The sequence below is a fragment of the Phocoena sinus genome, chromosome 15, assembly GCF_008692025.1.
Source record: "Phocoena sinus isolate mPhoSin1 chromosome 15, mPhoSin1.pri, whole genome shotgun sequence".
NCBI lineage: Eukaryota > Metazoa > Chordata > Mammalia > Artiodactyla > Phocoenidae > Phocoena > Phocoena sinus.
The window spans coordinates 10,395,657-10,417,176 of record NC_045777.1 but is presented as its reverse complement, the minus strand read 5'-3'; the positions used below and the strand labels follow the sequence as shown (position 1 = coordinate 10,417,176).

Sequence of the window (21,520 nt, the reverse complement as noted above, 5' to 3'; positions counted from 1 at the left end):
GTACCCAGGGGGAGCCTGGGTCCTTGATGACACTGAGCCCCACCATCTGTGGACTGCCTACTGCAGACTTCCTTCTAGCAGAGAAAAGCAAACCCCGTGTTTGTTTACTCCTCTTTGCTTTGGCAATTTGGGGTCTCCCTGGCCTGACTGTTTGCCCTCTGCCGTTGTACATTATAGTGGGGCTCGCTGGTAGGTGTGCTCTGCCCACATATACACAGCCCATGGCTTATCCCACCATCCCAAGGAGAGGCCCCTTGGGAAAGGAAAGCATATATAGTTGCAGAAGAAACCCATGCTTCTTACAGTCATTAACCAAGTTGATCCTTTATTTGTAAATGCAAAACAACATTTAAGGGATCTCAGGAGACATGGAGAAAACAAACATTACAAAAGGGAAATATCAGGGCTTTCCTGGTGGCACAGTGGTTAAGAATCTACCTGCCAATGCAGGGGACATGGGTTCGAGCCCTGGTCTGGGAAGATCCCACATGCTGCAGAGCAACTAAGCCCGTGCACCACAATTACTGAGCCTGGGCTCTAGAGCCCACGTGCCACAACTACTGAAGCCCGTGTGCCACAATTACTGAGCCTGCGCTCTAGAGCCCACGAGCTACAACTACTGAGCCCACGTGCCACAGCTACTGAAGTCCACACAGCTTGAGCCCGTGCTCCGCCACAAGAGAAGCCACCGCAATGAGAAGCCCGTGCACCGCAACAAAGAGTAGCCTCCACTCACTGCAACTAGAGAAAGCCCGCATGCAGCAATGAAGACCCAACGCAGCCAAAGATAAATAAATAAATAAATAAAGCATTTTTTTAAAAAAGGGAAGGATCAAAGTGGATAAATGGAATATGTCACTCTAGAATAAGCAAAGAGAATTCAGGGAGAAGAAAAATCATTTTCATTCTACTTTGTATCTTCAGGAGGATTCAAGAGACAGTGCACTGATGAGAAGAGTTTGTTGTGAAAATGGAATAGTCAGAGAAGAAGGAATCAGGCTTGAAAATGAGAAATAGGATTACATTTGAAAGTTTCAATGAATGGGCTGAGAAATAAGACATGGCCAGTGATAAAGTTAGTGATCTGGAGGACAGAATTGAAGAAATCTCCCAGAATGTAAAGAGACGAAGCTGGAAAATGTAAGAGAAAAGTTGAGACAAAGAGGATAAATCCAGGAGTTCCAGATGCTATGAAATGGGAATTTCAAAAGAAGAGAGAGACTGGAAGGGAGGAAATAATAAAAGAAATGAGAGGAACACTTCCCTGAACTCCAGGAAAGGCTTGGGTCCTCAGATTACATGCTTCACCTGGTTCCATTTACAGTGCATACCTGTAGACCTCAGGGAAAATTTTAAAACATTAAGAAAAAAGAGGCGGGACTTCCTGGTGGCACAGTGGTTAAGACTACATGCTCCCAATACAGGGGGCCTGGGGCCAATCCCTGGTCAGGGAACTAGATCCCACATGCATGCCGCAACTAAGAGTTTGCATGCCACAACTAAGGAGCTGGCAAGCCGCAACTAAGGAGGACATGTGCCACAACTAAGGAGCCTGCCTGCCGCAACTAAGACCTGGCACAACCAAATAAATACATATAATATATTTTTTAATTATTAAAAAAAAAAAGGGCTTCCCTTGTGGCGCAGTGGTTAAGAATCCGCCTGCCAATGCAGGGGACACAGGTTCGAGTCCTGGTCCAGGAAGATCCCACATGCTGCAGAGCAACTAAGCCCTTGCACCACAACTACTGAGCCTGTGCTCTATAGCCCGCAAGCCACAACTACTGAAGCCCATGCACCTAGAGCCCATTCTCCACAACAAGAGAAGCCACTGCAATGAGAAACCCGCACACGGCAAGGAAGAGTAGCCCCCGCTCGCCACAACTAGAGAAAGCCCGCGTGCAGCAAAAAAGACCCAACGCAGCCAAAAATAAATAAAGTTTTTAAAAAAAGAATAAAGAGGCTACCCTACAGACTTTTGGAAATAATAATTTTTAAAGTGGTAAACTACCAAAGATTGAAAATCAGATTAACACCAGATTTGTCATCTACTCGGATGTCAGAAGATGATGAGGATACGTCTTCCATGTTCTGAGGGTAAAAGAGTTTCAGTCTAGGGTTCCTTATATAACTAAACAAAATAAAGATATTCTTAGACATCGAAGAATTTAAAAATTCACAGTCCATGTACTCTATTTGAAAACATTGCTCAAGGATTTATGTCAACCTCCTGAAAAAGAATCTAAGAAAGAGGATGGCATATACATTATTTAAAAGTGGCAGTTGACAACTGTACAGAAGAGGCAAAGAATACTAGAAAGAAACTAAAATACTATGTGTTATACCTGACACTTGGAAGATTCTCCTTTGAGTGGTAAAGTTTCAGTGACTCGGAATCATATTTCCTTCTGCATGGGTTCATTCACACTTAATGAATATTGCTTACTTGGTGATGTCAGTGCTGTTTATTAGTTTTCAGTTTTTAGAGTCAGCCTATTGACAATTCAAAGAAGATTTAGTTCTAAATTCTAGAGCAGAATTATGAGAAATAATAGTAACACATTGAGACATTATACAGCAGGCACTGTTCTAAGCACTTAGTGTGAATTAACACTTTTAATCTGCATGACAACTTTATGAAGCAGAAACCATCATTATCCCCCTTTTCATTGAAAAGGAAACTGGAACACAGAGAGGTTAAGTAACTTGCTCAAAGTTACACAGCAAAACGTGGCAGAGGTGGGATATGAATACAGACATACTGACCTCAGGGTCCACGAAGTAAAAATAATATAAATAACGTACATAAGAGGGAAGGGGTAACAACAGACAGAAGTCAGAGTAACTACTCTATTTTCCTTATCTTTCAATGGAAGGAATTGTTCAATACAGTCTAGGGTTGATAAATCAAGAAGTAGAAGTAGATATACTGTTAAAGGTAAACTCTACCATCAGAAAAACTAGAAAACCCAAGCCAAGAATTGACACCCCTGGGGAGGTACTCAAGTACTCTGGTGGAAGGAGATATTTTGTGTTATGCTTTACTTTTTTTCCCCCCTCACATATTTATATTCTGAGATACTACATTTGTCTTCATGTTTGCGGCGAATATTTTATTATTGAAAAAAATATTTTATCATGTGCATGTGTTATTGCTATCATTTTAGAAACGAGTTCAATTTTCCAAAAAAATTAATTTTCTAAATGCGGTGAGCCATCTTGACAACTCCGAGCAGAAGTTACCCGTCTTGGAATAACAGTCAGGGTGGAGGGCCAGAGCCCACCTCTAGCCGCCGGCTCAGCCCATCTCCTCAGTTCTGTCCAGTTCAGCTTCCCTCCCACTCCCGGGAAAAGTTTGTCTGGCAAAGTCTTCCAAGCTCAGAACCTTGGCAGACGCAACATTCCAAAAGGGAGACCAAGAATCCTGGGAAATGGCTGTGTTCGCCCTTCTCCCCCAGGGCAACTGTGTTGGTTGGTGGGCTCTGGGAAAATCTAGAAGAGGAATTGCTGACACTGCAACTCAAATCGTCATCAGGGGCATTTAGCACATTTGTGAAACCCGACTTAGGTCTGGCAGCATCCTCCAGCTCCCTGGAAGATATTGTGGGGTGGCAGTCCCTGCAATGTTGGGGTCTCTTCACACTCACCCCTTGACTGCTCCCTGGGTCTTCAGTCCCTTGGCCTCTTGGCTCCTCCACCCATCAGTGTCAGGCCCCAGAGCCCCCTCCAGAGTCGCTGCCCTGGCTGCAGGCCCCTCCAAGGGTTCCAGACTCTGCCCCAAGCAACTACACCCCTGCGGTCCTCGCCGTGAGTCACGGCAGGTCTGCTGTGCCGCCTTCCTATCTGGCGAACCGGAGATCACCTTTAATTCCCTCCAGCTGGGCTCTGCAGGACTGAGATAATCTGTTCTGGCACAAGAGGAAAGCAGAGGGTTTGTTGTGTCTTTGTTTCATTCAAATGGTTTGGATGATGACTCACTCCATTTCTTCTTTCTTTCTTTTTAAACCAGGGCACCGTCTAGAAGTCGTTTTTGATTAGAAGCTGACCTCAGAAGTACGCTCGCATCATTCTGAAAACATCTGACAGCACCACAGAAACCGACGCAGAATGAGAAAGGACACAGTGGACGAAGGCCAGGACCAGGCCTTTCCCACACGGCTCTCGGGGCTGTCATTGGCCTGAGTCAAAGTTGGGATGCTGTCCCCTGTCAGACCCCCGGATACCTGCATTGACGTGGGGCCAGCTGGGAGTGATAGTGGTGACTGTCATCATCGTGGTCGTCATCGCATGACACTGGCCGATACTACTGAGTCCTTATTACGTACGTACGGCCCATGCCGTTCTAAGGGAGTTATCCATTCTCGCAGCATCCTGTCAGGCAGGTACCACTTGGCTTTGCGGTCTGAGTGGCATTGTCAGGTACTGCTCAGAAGCTGGGAGGTCAGGGTGGGTAGAACCAGCGGTCTCTTAAGGAACACGAAGCCCCGAGGCAAAGCCAGCTTGGCCCTGAGGGAGAAGCTGTGAACCAGCGAGGTGGGAGCCGGTGGCCAGAGGTGGTGAGCAGGGCGTGAGAGGGGTCCAAGGTCAGTGTTAACAGCAAAGGGAAGCAGGAGGTTGGCTGCACCCAGGTGGAGGGCAGCAGAAAGCTGTGGCTGACCAAGGTCATGGCTCTCATTCACTGCTATGCCTCCCCTGTGTGCCAGCTGGTAGGCAGAGAGGTGGGCATGAAGCATTCACTTCCCCAAGTCCACAGGCTGTTGGAAGAGACAGGCTAGGAGAAACGGAGTGGGAGAAATCACCTCCAATCAGGGCATTCTGGAAAGCTCCCAGCGGGAGGCGGCTTTGGCATTGAGCGGGGCCGGGGGTGGGGGTGGGGGGGGACAGGACCAGCACAGGAGGGGAGCGAGCACCTTGTGTGTTTAGGTGAGTTAAGCACCTGTGAGGAAGAGGTCGCTCCACGTGGCAGGGGTGTGAGCTGAGGGAAAGGGAATTCTAGGAAATCCAAAAGGTGGGTGAGAAAATACTGTGAAGGTCTGATCATAGTAGCAAGGATGACTGATACTGCAATAGAGGCCTGGCGTCTGGCATCCCTGTCGGGGGGAGAGGCAAGTGCCCCAAAGGCCTGGAGAGCTGAGCTGGCCACTCCTCTGTGAGAGCAGCTCCTTTGATTGGCCCCTAGTGCCTGCATCTCGTAAGCCCTTCTGTGGGTGTTTGAATATTGATGAAGCGTCCATGGGTGGCCAATGTGTTCGTTTCCCGGGGCTGCTGTAACCAATTGCCACAAACCAAGTGGCCTAAAACAACCAAAATTTGTTCACTTACAGACCTGAAGCCAGAAGTCCAAAATCACAGTGTCAGCAGGGCCACGCTCCCTCCGAATGTTCTAGCTAGGGAGGAATCCTTCACTGCTTTTTCCGGTTTCTGGTGGCTCCAGGTATTCCTTGGCTTGTAACCTGAGAACCCCAAAGGCTTGTAGCCTCTGCCCCCATCTTTACGTGGCCTTTTCCTTCTCTTATAAGGACACTTGTCATTCGATTTAGCCCCCCACCCCGATAATCCAGGATGATCTCGAGATCATTAACAACGCCAAGAACCCTTTTCCCAAATAAGGTAACATTCACAGGTTCCTGGTGGATATTTGGGTGGGGGACACCGTTCAACCTACTACAGCCAATAAGGCCTATTTCCCCCCATCAAGTGGGAGCTTCCTGAGGATGGAAACTGTGCTCCTTCCTTCCTTCCTTCCTTCCTTCCTTCCTTCCTTCCTTCCTTCCTTCCTTCCTTCCTTCCTCCCTCCCTTCCTCCCTCCCTCCCTCCCTCCCTCCCTCCCTCCCTCCCTCCCTCCTTCCTCTCTCCCTTCCCCTTCCCCAAATATTAAGGGAACATCTGCCATGTTCCAGGCTCAGTGCTGGGTCCTGGGGAGACTGAAGCAATGCACACAGATCCAGTTCCTGCCCTCTCAGAGCTGACTTTGCAGTGGAGGGAGGTAGACCCAACAGAAGCAGTTACACCATTGCTCATGGCAGGTAGAACTACAAAAGAAGGGGGGAGGGGCAAGATCAGCAGGGTTGGGGGTGGGTCAGGGTGGACCAGCTCCAACCAGGGAGGTCAGGGAAGGCTTTGCAGAAGACGTGACACATAGCTGGACCCTGGATGCTGAGAAGGACCAGGTTGGAACCTCCCTCTCACTTCCTGGCTGTGTGATCTTGGCCAGTTGCTTTACCCCTCTCTGCCTCAGTTTCCTCGTGTATAAAGTGGTGATGGCGAAAACACAGTCTCCTGGAACCATCCTGAGGACTGGGTGAGTAAACCCGTGGGGAGCCTTCACAGCTGCAGTGTTCCCAGTACTTGCTTCATAAGCCATAGCTAATCCTCCTAAAAGAATACTTAAATGTTAACATTATTGGCACACTGGCAGAGAGCCATGCACCAAAAAATTTTGTTAATAATTGAGGAATATTTATTTTAAAAACCAAACAAACAAAAAGGACCTAAAATTAGTCATCATGCAAAACTCTGGAACGTCTCGGAGTTCCTTACTCTTATCTTACAACTTGACTTGGGGCTTGTTTGAATCAGGTTGGGGGCCTGGGACACCTATTCTCTTTAGGGTTTGGGGCTTGAAATCTTTGTAAAGGCCTGGCAGAGGTACCAGGGGATGTTGGCCACTCTTTTGGGCAGAGCAAGCTGAGTCCTTGGAACTTTGGGACCGGCCAGCGGAGCCAGGGGTCTCCTACATCGTGTTGACTTGGCAGATGGATGGAGGTCAGGCTAAAGGTGGTCCTGGGGTGAGAAGGGGCAGAGAAGCTGGGGCACTTGCAGGAGGCCCACGGAGAGCGCCAGGCCCGCAGGCATCTCCTCCCATCTGGGCCTCTGGGATCCGTCCCTCTAGGGGGCAGTAGGGCTCTACCGAGAGTCCCTGTCTCGTCTTGCAGGGGCCGGGAGGAGCCTCTCGCCTTAGAATGTGCCTCGGTGTCAAAATCAAGGGAGATTTCTTTCTTTTTTTTTCTTTTTTAATTTTTATTGGCGTATAGCTGCTTTACGATGTCGTGATACTTTCTGCTGTGCAGCAAAGTGCATCGGCTCTACGTATATCCCCCGCTTTTTCAGATTTCCTTCCCACTTAGGTCACCACAGAGCACATCAAGGGAAATTTCTGCACCGACTTTGCCCTGGCTGGGCCCAGAGGATATATCTTTGCACATTCAGATGTCTGGGGGGGAAATGCTCATTAGGAAGGAAAGTATTTAATGTCACGGTAACACGGGAATGTTTCTAAAAGTGGAAGCTGACAGCTGTACCCACTTAGGGGGCACTTCGGGGTTCCAGCCGCCAGGAGGTCAGCCTCATCCAGCCTGATGGGGAAGGAAGTTGGATTTCTAAGGCTCGTGCTATTCACAGGGAGAAGACGTGCGTTTCCGCACTGGTGTTTGTGGCCAGGTTCAGGTTTTTAGACCCTGAAAACAAATCTCCTTGACCGGTTCTCCCCCAACTGCTGCTCCTCCCGTCTTGCTGGGGGAAACAGGGTAGCCCCTGGCTGTGTTTTGATGTAGGACTGTGACCCCAAAGATCCGAGACTCATGGGCGGCACCCCCCCACCCCGTGGTGTGGCCTTGTGGTCCACTCTGGGGGCAGGGGCAGGGGTATGGGTACATCTGCATGGGGCGCACACAGTCCTGGGTTCAGGTCCTAAATCTGCCACTTCATGCTGTGTGGTCATCAGCAGGGGTCCCCATGGAGCCTCCCACCTCGCCTGAAAAACAAGGAGAGACCTGCCCTGCAGGGTGACTTATTTCTGGACGTGACACGATTCCTGGAACGGGCCTAGTGGGGTGCCAGGCCCACCCTGACATTCACCATCACACCACCAGCCACCCTTCCAGCTCCCACCCCGCTGTCTACTCCAGCCCACCTTCCCTGACCTCTACCACTTCCCACTTCCCTGGCACTCCATCCCTTCTTTGTTTACTGTTTACAGTCTGTCTCCAGCTGGAATATGAGCTCTACCCTGCCTTATGCAGGACACATATTCAACATCAATAAATATTGTTGAGGGACTTCCCTGGTGGTCCAGTGGTTGAGTTGCCATGCTTCCAGTGCAGGGGACGTGGGTTTGAACCCTGCTCGGGGAACTAAGATCCCACATGCCGTGAGGCCAAAACCAAAACCAAACCAAAACAACAACATCAACGATGAAACATATATACGTACACATACGTACACGCGTACATAAATGTTGTTGAGTGCACGCATGAGGGAATGGGAGCTCTAACCCAGTTGTCTGGGCCTCAGTTTCCCCGGCTGTGCAGTGAGGATGTTGCTACTAGAAGTCTCTAGGTGGCTTTGGATGCATCAAACCCTTGTGTGAGCACCTGGCCCAGGCACTCAGCAGGTGCAAGTTCCTGTCCCCGGTTGTCGGCTTTATAATACAGTCAGGAGAACGACCCCTCCACCAGCCCTCGAGGGCAGCCACACAGACTCAGCCAGTGAGGCCTGAGCGGGGTCTCTGCACACTGGATCCTTCCACACACCAGGCGGGGAGGCCCAGGTCAGGGAGGAGGACCCTGAGGCTCAGAAAAGTGGCGTCACTGGTCTGTGTAAGCGATGCGCAGAGCCTAGGACCATGTCCGCTGTTCTGCGTGAAGCAGCCGGGGGCTCTCACTGGGGGAGGAGCTGGTCCATGGTGGGTGACAGACGCTCACCCATGGTGGCCAAGAGCAAGGGCACACGGGTGGATGTGGACGTGAGTCCCAGCCTGACTGCTCTTGGCTGGGTGGCCTCGGCAGGTGACTTCACACCTCTGAGCCTCAGTTTCCTGTCGGGTGGGGTGATGGGAGCCCGCCGCTCTGAGAGCTGTGGTGAGAGAATAACCAGCGCAGGAATGAGAGCCATTACTGTGCTGAATACAGAGTCGAGCAAAGGAGTTGAGGGAAGCAGAGTAACGGCCCCTCAAAGACATCCACGCCCCGATCCCTGGAACCTGTGAATGGATGCTACCTCGAGAGGGGGATTAAGGTTGCAGATGGAGTTAATCTTGCTAATCGGCTGACCTTATGATCAGGAGACTAGCCTGGGGGATCCGGGTGGGTCCCGTGGAACCACAAGAGCCCTTAAAAGTGGAAGAGGGAGGCAGCGAGAGAGGCTGGACCTGCCACCGCTGGCGCTGAAGACGGAGGAAGGGGCCGTGAGCCACGGCACGTGAGTGGCCACCAGAAGCTAGAAAAGGCAGAAGAACCCTGGAGTTTGCAGAAGGAATGCAGCCCTGCCAACACATTGATTGTAGCGCAGAGGCTTCTGACCTCCCAGACTGTGAGATAGTGACTCTGTTGTCTTAAGGCATAAGTATGTGGTAGTGTGTTAGTGCAGTTATAGGAAACTCACGGGAGGGCTGCGTCACGGCAGCCTCCACCCGGCCTCCCTCTCAGGAGCAGAACATGGCAGAATGAGGATCAGCCTCAGACCTGCTGACGGGGTTGAATCTAGTAGAACCCTGGCCCTTTGTAAATGAGAAGAGACCGTCAAGATCATCTAGGTCCACATTTCAGAGCGGGATGTCCCCCGATTAGTCCCGAGCAATGTTCTGTTCATAACGGTCCCGTGGGTCAGTCGGTTAGGAAATGCTGTGTACACTGTCTACCTTTCAAGCAGTCACAGTACTCTTTTGTCTCTGAGAGGCTCTGAGAAGGCCTGGAGCAAAACGCAAAAAAGGTTTTCTAACTTCCACTCAGCACTTCCAAAGATACTGTAGCATAAACCTTCTTCCTCCAAGTCTTCCCCCCAGAACTTGTACTAACAACTCAACAAAGCTTGTGTTTGGTGGATGGGCTGATCTACTCAAATCAGTTCATGAGACAAACGGAGAAACTGAAGCCCAAACAGGTGGAGGTGCCCTGGAGAAGCAGTGCAGCTTCAACCAGCCACACGGCCCTGGGCAAGTCACATCACCTCTCGGAGCCTCTGATTCCTGATGGATGAAATGCAGACAAGAGGGCCTGCTTTGCAGAATACCATGGATAGCTGTCTCCCTCCGTTGGGGCTGCTATAACAAAGTACCATAGGCTGGAGGGCTTGAAAACAACAGAAATTTATTTCTCACAGTTTCAGAGGCTGGGAGTCTGAGCCCAGGATGCCAGCATGGGCAGGTGCTGGTGAGAGCCCTCTTCTGGATTGCAGACTATCCATTTCTCCCTGCGTCCTCACGGGGTGGAAAGAGAGCTCTCTGGAGCCTCTTATGTAACGGCACTAATTCCACCCATGAGGGTTCCACCCTCAAGACCTAATTACCCCTAATTAGGCACCTCCTAATACCATCACATTGGCAGCTAGGCTTTTAACTTGAGTTTTCGGTCCGTAACCAAGGAAGTGGCCGTTGAAGCGGGCAGCACCCACCCGGTAGGTAGTTAGGCAAGAGTAGGCACTATTTGTATTCGTTTCCCATCGTTGCCACAACAAGTCACCACAGACTTACTGGCTTACAACACAAATTTATTATCTTACATTTCTGGAGGTCAGTAGTCCTAAAATCAAGATGTCAGCAGGGCTGGTTCCTTCTGGAGGCTCTAGAGCAGAATTTGTTTGCTTTGTCCAGCTTCTAGAAGCTGCCCTTGTTCCTGGGCTCACACCACTCTGACCTCTGCTTCTGTCATTACGTCTTCTGAGTCTGACCCTCCTGCCTCCCTCCTATAAGGAACTCTGTGACTACAGCGGGTCCACCTGGATAATTCAGGGTAACTTCCCAATCTCAAGGTTCTTCATCACAGCTGCAAAGTCCCTTCTGCCTTGTAAGGTGACGTATTCCCAGGTCCCAGGGATAGGATGTGGACATCTTTGGGGACCACTATTCAGCTGACCACGCCCAGGATGCCTCCTTTGCTGGCCCTGCATTCCTCCTGCCGCAGTGCATTCTCTCTCTCCTTTGCTCCAGGCTGGACACCAAAGGAGTGATTTAGTTCTAACCTGGGCTTCTGGTTGAGTCAAGTGCAGGAGAAAGTTTGCATCTCCTCAGACATCCCCCATCCCTCTCAGACCATCACCCCCAGGCCATGCAGGTTGCAGTGGAAGAGCATCTTAGAAGGCAGGCTGCAGCCAAGGATTCCAGAGAAAACTGACTGCAAACTGTATCCCTTCATTCATCAAATATTGGAGTGCCTGCCAAATGCCTGGCCTCTCTTGGTGCTGCAGGCACAGGTGTGGACTGGACAGACCGGGCCCTGCGCTCAGGGAGCTGACTTCTCATGGGGAAGAAGGACAGTCGGGGAGAGATCACATAATAGGCACCAGATCAAAAACAAAACAGCAGGGTATGAAGATGGAGGATGGTGGAGGTGTGCCCAGTTTGCCATATGGGGCTGGTGAGGGGGTGGGCCACGGAGGCTGAATCCTCGGATTCTAGGTTTGGCAACGGGGTTGATGGAGATGTCATCTTCAGAGAGGGGTTCACAGGAGGAGAGCAACTTTTTGCAGGCCTGCGGGGAGGTGATGAGTTCCGTCCTGGGTATGACAGTGTGATGGGCCCAAGGCCCATCTACATGGGATGTCAGTGGGTGAGGGAATGTCTGAGCTGGAGCTAATGAACATGGGCATTGTTCACCTCGGGGTGGGTTCCCCACGGAGGAGAAGACAAGAGGACCTGGGGCCGACGCCTGGGGAGCCTCCGTTTGGGCTGCAAAGGACGAGGAGCTGATGGGTGGAAGCAGAGAGACAGGTGCACGGGTGCCCAGAAAGCCAAGAGCGAAGGAAGAGGCTCACAAGGTGGAAAGCAGTCAACAGGGCCAAACGCTGCAGAGAAGCCCAGGAAGGGAAGACTCGAGAAGAATCCGTTTGGCTCAGCTGGAGGAGGGCCCCAGTGGCCTCTGTTGCAGCCATGTGCCGGGGGCAGAAGCTGCAAAGCAGCGGCGGAGCAGTAAGCAGGAGTAGAGGAAGCTGGGACAAGACGCGTGAACAGCTCTTTCCTTGGCCGGGAAGTACGGAGGAGTCAGGCCAGTGGCTGGAGGTGGCTGTGGGGGTGATGGCTTTTTCCATCTTTATTTCTGGGTTATTTAGGCAGGGGACACCTGGCTTGTTTAAATGCTGATGGTAGGGAGCCAGGAGAGGGGGAGGTGAAGATAAAGGGGAGGGGTTGACCAAGGTGCGAAGTGGGCGGAAGGAGGCTCCTCCAGAATCCCAAAACGGGGGTGGGACAGCCATCTGGGAGGAAGGAACCAGTGCGGGAGGCCTGTGGGCTGGGGGCAGGAGGAGTGTACAGCAAACACGTGGGCACTGGCTCTGGACTGTGCAGGGATGGGCAGGTCACCATGGGGCTTTAAATCTACGAGTGATGCGGTCCGATTGGAGCCTGAGAACCAACATCTGGCAGCTGAGTGAATGGGTGGAAGAGGCCCATCAACCTGTTAGGGACAGGGCTCACAAGTGTCCATCTCCTTTGTGGAGGTGCTGGTGGAAATGGCCATCTTAACTCAAGATGCAGAATATTTTGGGAGGTGGTATTCTTGGAAGTTTAAAAACACAAGATCTAGGGGATAGACTGGGTTTGGATCCTGACTCCCTTCCAACAAGCTGTGTGACCTCGGGCTGGTTACTTGACCTCTCTGTGTGTATTAGTTGCTTATAGCTGTATAACAGACTACCTCAAAACTTAGCAACTGAAAACAACACCCGTTTAGTATCTCACAGTCCCTGTGAGCTGGGAAGCCAGGAGCCGCTTAACTGGGGCCCTATGCTTGGGGTTACTCGTGGGGCTGTGATCGAGGAAGTGGCAGGGGCCCGAGTCTGCTCAAGGCATGACTGGGGAGGACCCACTTCCAGGCAAAGTCAGCGGCTGTTGGCAGGATTCAGTTCTCCCTGGGCTGTTAACTGAGGCCCTCATTTCCTCACTGTCTGAAGCCAGAAGCCACCTTGAGTTCCAAGTGGAGTTTGTCAAGTAGGCAGGTGGATAATTGAGTCTGGAATTCAGGAGAAGGGTCCAGGCAGGAGATATAAATGTGGGAGTCCTAGGCATGTAGATGGTATTTAAAACCATGCAATCGGTTGAGGTCACCAAGGAAACAGGTGCAGATAGAAAACACGTCCAAGGGCTGAGCCTGGGGGCATCCCAGTATTGGGAAGATGATGGGGAACCAGCAATAGATGGTAAGGAGAGGCCGGTGGAAAAGAAGAAGGCCCAGTGGAAGCCGCGTGAAAGAAGCATATCAGGTTTAACCACCGATTCTGCTGACCAGTCCAGTGAGATGACCATGGACAACTGACTGCGTATTTAACAACAACCTGGGGTACTAGTCACTTTGACAAGGTGGTGTCAGTGGGTGTGAAAGCTGATGGGAAGGAGTTCAAGAGGGAATGGTAGGGGAGAGGCATGGGAGAGAGTGGATACATGCAATATTTCAAGGAGTTTTGCTGTAAAGGAAAACAGAGAAAGAAGACGATGGTTGAAGGGGAATTGTAGGATCCACAATTATTTGTTTTAACAGATCTTTATTGGAGTGTAATTGCTTCACGATACTGTGTTAGTTCCTGTTGCACAACAGAGCGAATCAGCCGTATGCATACACATGTCCCCATATCCCCTCCCTCTTGAGCCTCCCTCCCACCCTCCCTATCCCACCCCTCTAGGTGGGCACAAAGCACCGAGCTGATCTCCCTGTGCTATGCGGCTGCTTCTTCCCACCAGCCAGCTGTTTTACGTTTGGCAGTGTATATATGTCGAGCCTACTCTCACTTCGCCCTAGCTTCTCCCTCCCATCCCATGTCCTCAAGTCCATTCTCTATGTCTACCTCTTTATTCCTGCCCTGCAACTACGTTCATCAGTACCATTTTTTTTTTAGATTCCATATAGAATGGCCATTATCAAAAAATCTAGAAACAATAAATGCTGGAGAGGGTGTGGAGATAAGGGAACCCTCTTGCACTGTTGGTGGGAATGTAAGTTGATCCAGCCACTATGGAGAACAGTATGGAGGTTCCTTAAAAAACTACAAATAGAACTATACCATATGACCCAGCAATCCCACTACTGGGCATAAACCCTGAAGAAACCATAATTCAAAAAGAGTCAAGTACCACAATGTTCATTGCAGCTCTATTTACAATAGCCAGGACATGGAAGCAACCTAAGTGTCCATCATCGGATGAATGGATAAAGAAGATGTGGCACATGTATACAATGGAATATTACTCAGCCATAAAAAGAAACGAAATCGAGTTATTTGTATTGAGGTGGATGGACCTAGAGTCTGTCATACAGAGTGAAGTAAGTCAGAAAGAGAAAGACAAATACTGTATGCTAACACAATTATTTTTAAGGTAGGGGAAATAATTGCATGTTTCTTTTCTGATCGGAATTATCTAGTAGAGAAGGAGGCTGGGCCATGTCTTGAGAAGGTGAGAGGGGACGGAGGGGGGTGGTCTAAGGTAGGAACAGGACGGTTTTTGAAGTGTCACGAGGCAAAGCCAAGCGAGCACAGGGGCCCTGATGCTGGTGGGGCAGGTGCGGTGGTAGGAGCTCACGGCAGCTCTTTCCACCTGCTTCCATGTTCCTCCCAAAATAGGAAGCAAGGCCGGGAGAAGAGAGGGAGAGCGGCAGGAGGAGGCGCTGGGAGTTTAAGGAGAGAGAGAAGATGTGAACGAGTCATCCAGGAGAGTCAAGAGTGGAGGACAGGAGAAATGGACGCTGGTGTCCAGGCAGTGACGGAAGCCCATGCATCACTGGCGGTCACGGGTATGCAGTACGTTTGTGTTTTTCTGTAGCCAAGTTCATGGGCACAGAGGAAACTGAGCACTGGATTTAACCAGCTTGGGAGGGTGCGTGATGCTTCACCATGGGATTTAAGCTGGGAAAGGGAGGAGGGAGCACATCAAGAGAAGGACAAGAGTGAAAAAAAAGGTCGAAGGGCAAAAGGATTATAGGCGGCAGGTGGGATGTGGGATTATTGGAGTCAGGTGCTGGAGAGAGAAGCCAGTGTCAAAGAGGGGGTGCTTAGGGCTTCCCTGGTGGCGCAGTGGTTGAGAGTCCGCCTGCCGATGCAGGGGACACGGGTTCGTGCCCCGGTCCGGGAGGATCCCACATGCTGGGATGTGGAGTGGCTGGGCCCGTGAGCCATGGCCGCTGAGCCTGCGCGTCCGGAGCCTGTGCTCTGCAACGGGAGAGGCCACAGCAGTGAGAGGCCCGCGTACCGCAAAAAAAGAAAAAAGAGGGCGTGCTTGAGACCGAGATGATGGGGGGAGGTGCTACAGTTATTGGTAATTTCAAGGCCTCCAGCCATGGTTCTCAGTGCTGTCCTAGGAGCAGGCATCACCTGGGACTTCGCCGGGAAATGCAGGTTCTCTGGTCTCACCCCAGACCTACTGAGTCAGAATCTCCGGGGGTGGAGCCAGCAATTTGTGTTCTCACGAACTCCCGCCTCTCCCCGCAGGCTTCCTGATATGCATGAAGGCTTGGGAACCACTGCGCTATAGAGTAGAATGGCCAAAGGAGGAAGACACGCGTCACAGGACCAGAAGAATTTAAGAAATTGAGAGGTCGGGAAGGGAAAAGGATTCTTTAAGGAGCGTGAAATTGCTGAAAATTAAGACAGGGGTACAGAGACTTCCCCGGTGGTCCAGTGGTTAAGATTCTGCCTGCCAATGCAGGGGGTGTGGGTTGGATCCCTGGTCGGGGAGCTAAGAGCCCCCATGCTGTGGGGTACGGCCAAAATTTTTTTTTAAAAAAGGGGGTACAGCTGAAGAAAGTGCCCGGACCCAGGAGCTAAAGTCACCAAGCAATGAGGACAACGGCCAGGTGGAGAATAGTCTAGAAGTGACAGAAATCAGTAAGGAGGACACCTATCCCAGAGCCCAGTGATATAAGGGCTGTGGGTGATAGCAGCCCCTCTGCGGGGCATAGCGGGCAGGACAACGGCCCCCCAAAGATGTCCACTCATCCCTGGCACTTGTGCGTATGTTACCTTACACGGCAGCGGGGACTTGGCAGGTGTGATTACTAATCTCGAGATGGAAAGAGTAGCCCGGATTATCCAGGTGGGCCCAATGTAATCACAAGCGTCCCTATAAGAGGGAGGCCGGCGAGTCAGGCGGAGGAATACGCGGCGGGCGGGGGGGGGGGGGGGGTAGCGGTCGGGGTGATGCGGTCGCTGGCTTGGAAGATGGAGGGAGGCCCACCGGCCGGGAAGCGGATTCTCCCCTCGAGCCTCCGGAAGGGACACGGCCCTGCGGACACCTTGAGTTTAGCCCAGTGAGACCATTTTGGATTTCTGACCTCCAGAACCGTAAGGTAATGAATTTGAACCACCATAAACCATTATGTTTGTGATAATGTACCATAGACGTCTGCGAGGGAAGCGGGGGCCTCAGGAGGGTGGTGGGTTTCAGAGCAAAAACACCAGGCACACTTGGGAGGAAAAAACTGAGAACGTGGGGTTTTGTTTACGGTGGGCCGTGAGATGTGGAGGGCAAAGAAGCTGCGACTGTGTTTTGGGAGTTGGGGGGGGCGGGGGCAGAAGGTGGGCTTGCAGAGCTAAAAGAGGGGCTAGTGAGTGGGAGAAGCGGGACTACTTGAGAGCCTGACACCAACAGGTCTAAAGAGCGAAACGATTAGCCCTGAGGGTGAGGACATGGGCGCTGGGTGACGGGAAGCGGCGGCCTCTGGGATCCCCACTTCCCGATTCTCAGAGGGGCCCGGACCTGTTCTGAGAGCGTGGGTCCCCGTCGGGGCAGCAGTGGTGGACGTCGGAATGACTCTGCAAAGCCCAGCATGGGAGGCGGCAGTGCCTCCAGGGTGCCCTGGCTCCTTTGCATCACCTGGAGGATAAATGAGAAGGTTGGCTCGGGAGCAGCGGGGCTGCAGGTGTGTCTGGGGAGGACCAGATGGAGGAGAGCCGCCGCCAAAACGCGTTAACAGTATATAACTCGTTGAGCAGGAGTGCCTCGCCTGCTGCAGGTTCCCGTTACCTTGTCAAACAGACTCCCCGGGGAGGTCGCGGTTCACATTCGGCTTGTAAACGGCAGCTGGCCGGCCGCCCTGCTCTTACCTGTCCCCGAGGAGCCGTTGAGCCACAGCAGCTAGCATTTTACAGGCGGGAGGGCCACGGGTGATGGCAGGAAGCCAGAAGGCAGATAAGAGCCTGGCAGGCTCAGGCTCCGAGGGAGCGATGGTCTTTATTGCTGTCTGCAGCAAAGGGAACTGGTTCTTTCTAGAAGCCAGCCTGGAGTCCACAGATGTGTAATTAGAAGTGAATGGGGCTTCCCTGGTGGCGCAGTGGTCGAGAGTCCGCCTGCCGATGCAGGGGGCGCAGGTTCGTGCCCCGGTCCGGGAAGATCCCACGTACTGCGGAGCGGCTGGGCCCGTGAGCCATGGCCGCTGAGCCTGCGCGTCCAGAGCCTGTGCGCCGCAACAGTGAGAGGCCCCCGTACCGCAAAAAAAAAAAAAAAAAAAAAAAAAAGTGAATGAACTGAGCCATATGGGACAGAAGAAAGGTTTCTCTTGAGTGAGATGTTTAGGTTTTAAAAATGTGTTAAATATTAGGAAAGGATTAATTTTCCATGCATTCCAGATGAATCCATTGTTCCCAATGTCACTTGCATGTGTGAAACTTGGACACGTTTGTTCATTCAGTACGTAGTTCCAGAGGGCCTACTGAGGGCAGGCTCTGGGCATATGGCATTGAACCCGAACAAAGACTATCCACGCTCACATGGGATTTACAGGTGTAAGAGACAGATTGTAAACCAGCAAACGGGTCTGCAAACAGGAGAATCCTGTATATGTCGTGGTGGGTGTATTTGTGGGCAGGGTGGAGGTAGATCCCACATTCCATGTTGTCAGGGAGGTCTTCCGAGGATGAGAGGGTTTGATCTGGGGACCTGAGGGTTGCGGGAGAGCGGTTCCATGACCCTCAGGGGTCAGAGCATTTCAAGTCTTGGGAAAACTGAGGCCGAGGTGGGACAGGGTTAGGATTAGGCAAGGAACAGAAGAGAGGCTGACATGGAGGAACAGAGCTGAGTCTAGAGAAGTGGTAGGCGGAGAAGATTGTTGAAAGTCTTGGCAGAAATCTGGATCATTCTAAATGCAAAGGGAAGGTCTCAGTCCTGTCGCTGGTGGGTTACTGAGGCTCTTGCACTGTCTCAGACCTGAGTGACTAAACTGCCTGTGTTTTTGAAATTAAAGTGATACCAGCAAGGTGGCAGAATAGGAGGCTTCTACCATCATTCTCCCACAGAACATTGATTTCTTTTTCAGCTTTATTGAGGTGTGACAAATGAAGTTGTAAGGTATTTAACATGTACATCATGAGATTAAAACTGTGAAAGGATTCCCCCATCTAATTAATTAACACATCTATTACTTCACATATTGATCTTTTTCTGAGTGTGAAAACCTTCTAATTGTTAGCAAATTTCAATTACACAATAGCAATGTGAATTACAGGCACCATGTTCTACATCAGATCCTCAGAACTTATTTATCTTACAGCTGAAACTTTGTACCCTTTTACCAACCTCTCCATATTTTGCCCAGCCCCCAGAAACCACTTTTTTCTGTTTCTATGAGTTTGACTTTGTTCTTTCCTAGATTCCACATATAAGTGAAACCATGCGGTATTTGTGTCTCTGTGTCTGGCGTATTTCACTTAACATAATGTCCTTTAGTTTCATCTGTGTTGTCACAAACAGCAGGATACCTTTCTTTCTCATGGCTGAATGATATTTCATTGTGTGTGTGTTCGTGTGTTTAAACATATACCTACCACATCTTCTTTATCCATTGACAGATACTTAGATTGTTTCCCTATCTGGCTATTGTGAATAATGCCACAGTAGGGAACATGCGAGCGCAGATCTATCTTTGGGATCCTCTTTTCATTTCCCTTGGATATATACCCAAAAGTGGGATGACTGGATCATATGGTAGTTTCTATCTTTAATTTTTTTTATTGAAGTACAGTTGATTTACAATGTTGTGTTAATTTCTGCTGTACAGCAAAGTGATTCAGTTATACATATATATATACATTCTTTTTCATATTCTTTTCCATTATGGTTTATCACAGGATATTGAATATAATTCCCTGTGCTATACAGTAGGACCTTGCTGTTTATCCATTCTGTATATAATAGTTTGCATCTGCTAACCCCAAACTCCCACTCCATCCCTCCGGCACCCTCCCTCCCTCTTGGCAACCACAAGTCTGTTCTCTGTGTCTGTGAGTCTGCTTCTGTTTTGTAGATAAGTTCATTTGTGTCATATTTTAGATTCCACATATAAGTGATACCATATGATATTTGTCTTTCTCTTTCTGACTTAGTATGATAATCTCTAGGTCCATCCATGCTGCAGATGGCCTTATTTCATTCTTTTTTATGACTGAGTAATACTCCATTGTTTATATGTACCACATCTTCTTTATTCATCCGTTGGTGGACACTTAGGTTGTTTCCGTGTCTTGGTAATTGCAAATAATGCTGCTATGAACATAGGGGTGCATGTATCTTTTTGAATTATAGTTTTTCTGGATATATGTCTAGGAATAGGATTGCTGGATCGTATGGCAACTCTATTTTTAGTTTCTTGAGGAACTGCCTGTTTTCCATAGTGATTGTACCAACTTACATTCCCACCAACAGTGTAGGAAGGTTCCCTTTTCTCCATATCCTCTCCAGTATTTATGTAGATTTTTTTGATGGCCATTCTGACCAGGGTGAGATGGTACCTCATTGTGGTTTTGATTTGCATTTCTCTGATAATTAGTGCTGTTGAGCATTTCTTCATCTGCCTATTGGTCATCTATATGGTTTCTTTGGAAAAATGTCTATTTAGTTCTGCCCACTTTTCAGTTGGGTTTGTTTTTTGTTGTTGAATTGTATGAACTGTTTATATTTTGAAGATTAATCCCTTGTCGGCTGCATCATTTGCAAATATTTTCTCCCATTCTGTAGGTTGTTTTTTTCATTTTGTTTATGGTTTCCTTTGCTGTGCAAAAGCTTGTAAGTTTGATTAGGTCCCATTTGTTTATTTTTGCTTTTATTTCTGTTGCCTTGGGAGACTGATCTAAGAAAACATTGGTATGATTTATGTCAGAGAACGTTTTGCCTATGTTCTCTTCTAGGAGTTTTATGGTGTCATGTCTTACGTTTAAGTCTTTAAGCCATTTTGAGTTTATTTTTGTGTATGGTGTGAGGCTGTGTTCTAAGTTCATTGATTTACATGCAGCTGTCCAACTTTCCCAACACCCCTTGCTAAAGAGACTCTTTTTCCCATTGTATATTCTTGCCTCCTTTGTTGAAGATTAATTTACCGTAGGTGTGTGGGTTTATTTCTGAGCCCTCTATTCTGTTCCATTGATCCATATGTCTGTTTTTGTGCCAATACTATGCCATTTTGATTACTGTAGCTTTGTAGAATTGTCTGAAGTCTGGGAGGGTTATGCCTCCTGCTTTGTTCTCTTTCCTCAGGATTGCTTTAGCAATTCTGGGTCTTCTATGGCTCCATATAAATTTTAGGATTATTCTTGTTCTGTGAAAAATGTCATGGATAATTTGATAGGGATCACATTAAATCTGTAGATTTCTTTGGGTAGCATTTTAACAATAGTAACTCTTCCAATCCAATCTTTAATTTTTTTGAGAAACCTTCATACTGTTTTCCATAGTGATTTTACCAATTTACATTCCCACCGACAGTGTATAAGGGTTCCCTTTTTTACACATCCTGACCAATACCTAATATCTTTGACTTTTTGATAATGGCCATCCTAACAGGTATGAATTGATATCCCATTGTGATTTTGATTTGCATTTCCCTGATGATTAGTGATGTTGAGCACCGCTCTATTCTGTTCCATTGATCTGTGTCTGTTTTTATGCCAGTACCATACTTTTTTTTATTACTATGGCTTTGTAATGTAATTTAAACTCAGGAAGTGTGATGCCTCTGGCTTTGTTCTTCTTGCTCAAGATTGCTTTGGTTATCTGGGGTCTTTTGTGGTTCTATACAAATTTTAAGATTGTTTATTCTATCACTGTGGAAAAGTACCATTGGAACTTTGATAGGGTTTGCATTGAATCTGCAGATTGCTTTGAGTGGAATGGACACAGGATATCCATATATTTGTGTCATCTTCATTTTCTTTCATCGATAACTTACAGTTTTCAGTGTACAGATCTTTCACCTCTTTAGTTAAATTTATTCCTCTTTATTATAAATGGGATTAATTTCTCTTTCAGATAGTTTGTTAGTATACAGAAATGCCACTGATTTTTGTTTATTGACTTTTGTATCCTACAACTTTACTGAATTTGTTCTAATAGCTTTTTGGTGGAATCTTTAGAGTTTTGTATATCATATCATCTGCAAATAGAGGATGAGTCTATAGAAATATAAAGGATTGAGTCTATAGAAATATAAAGGACTACTGTGAACAGTTATACACCAACATATTGGATAACCTAGAAGAAATTCCTAGAAACTTACAACCTGCTAAAACAATTGTGAAGGAAGAGAAAATCTGAAAAGACTAATTACTAGTAAGG

The 21,520-nt window shown here is 48.9% G+C and overlaps 2 long non-coding RNA genes across 2 annotated transcripts in view; both read left to right on the top strand.

Annotated features, from left to right (window-relative positions):
- Positions 1 to 4,836, top strand: part of LOC116739488 — a 182,340-nt gene extending 177,504 nt beyond the window's left edge. Inside the window, exon 7 of the long non-coding RNA XR_004345600.1 lies at positions 4,010 to 4,836. This is a non-coding gene — a long non-coding RNA (uncharacterized LOC116739488). The remainder of the gene's footprint in view (positions 1 to 4,009) is intronic.
- A 164-nt stretch (positions 4,837 to 5,000) lies between these two features.
- LOC116739489 lies at positions 5,001 to 6,026 on the top strand. Its single transcript, XR_004345601.1, has 3 exons — positions 5,001 to 5,434; positions 5,541 to 5,610; positions 5,901 to 6,026. It is a non-coding gene; the product is annotated as an uncharacterized LOC116739489 (long non-coding RNA).
- The last annotated feature ends 15,494 nt before the right edge of the window (positions 6,027 to 21,520 follow it).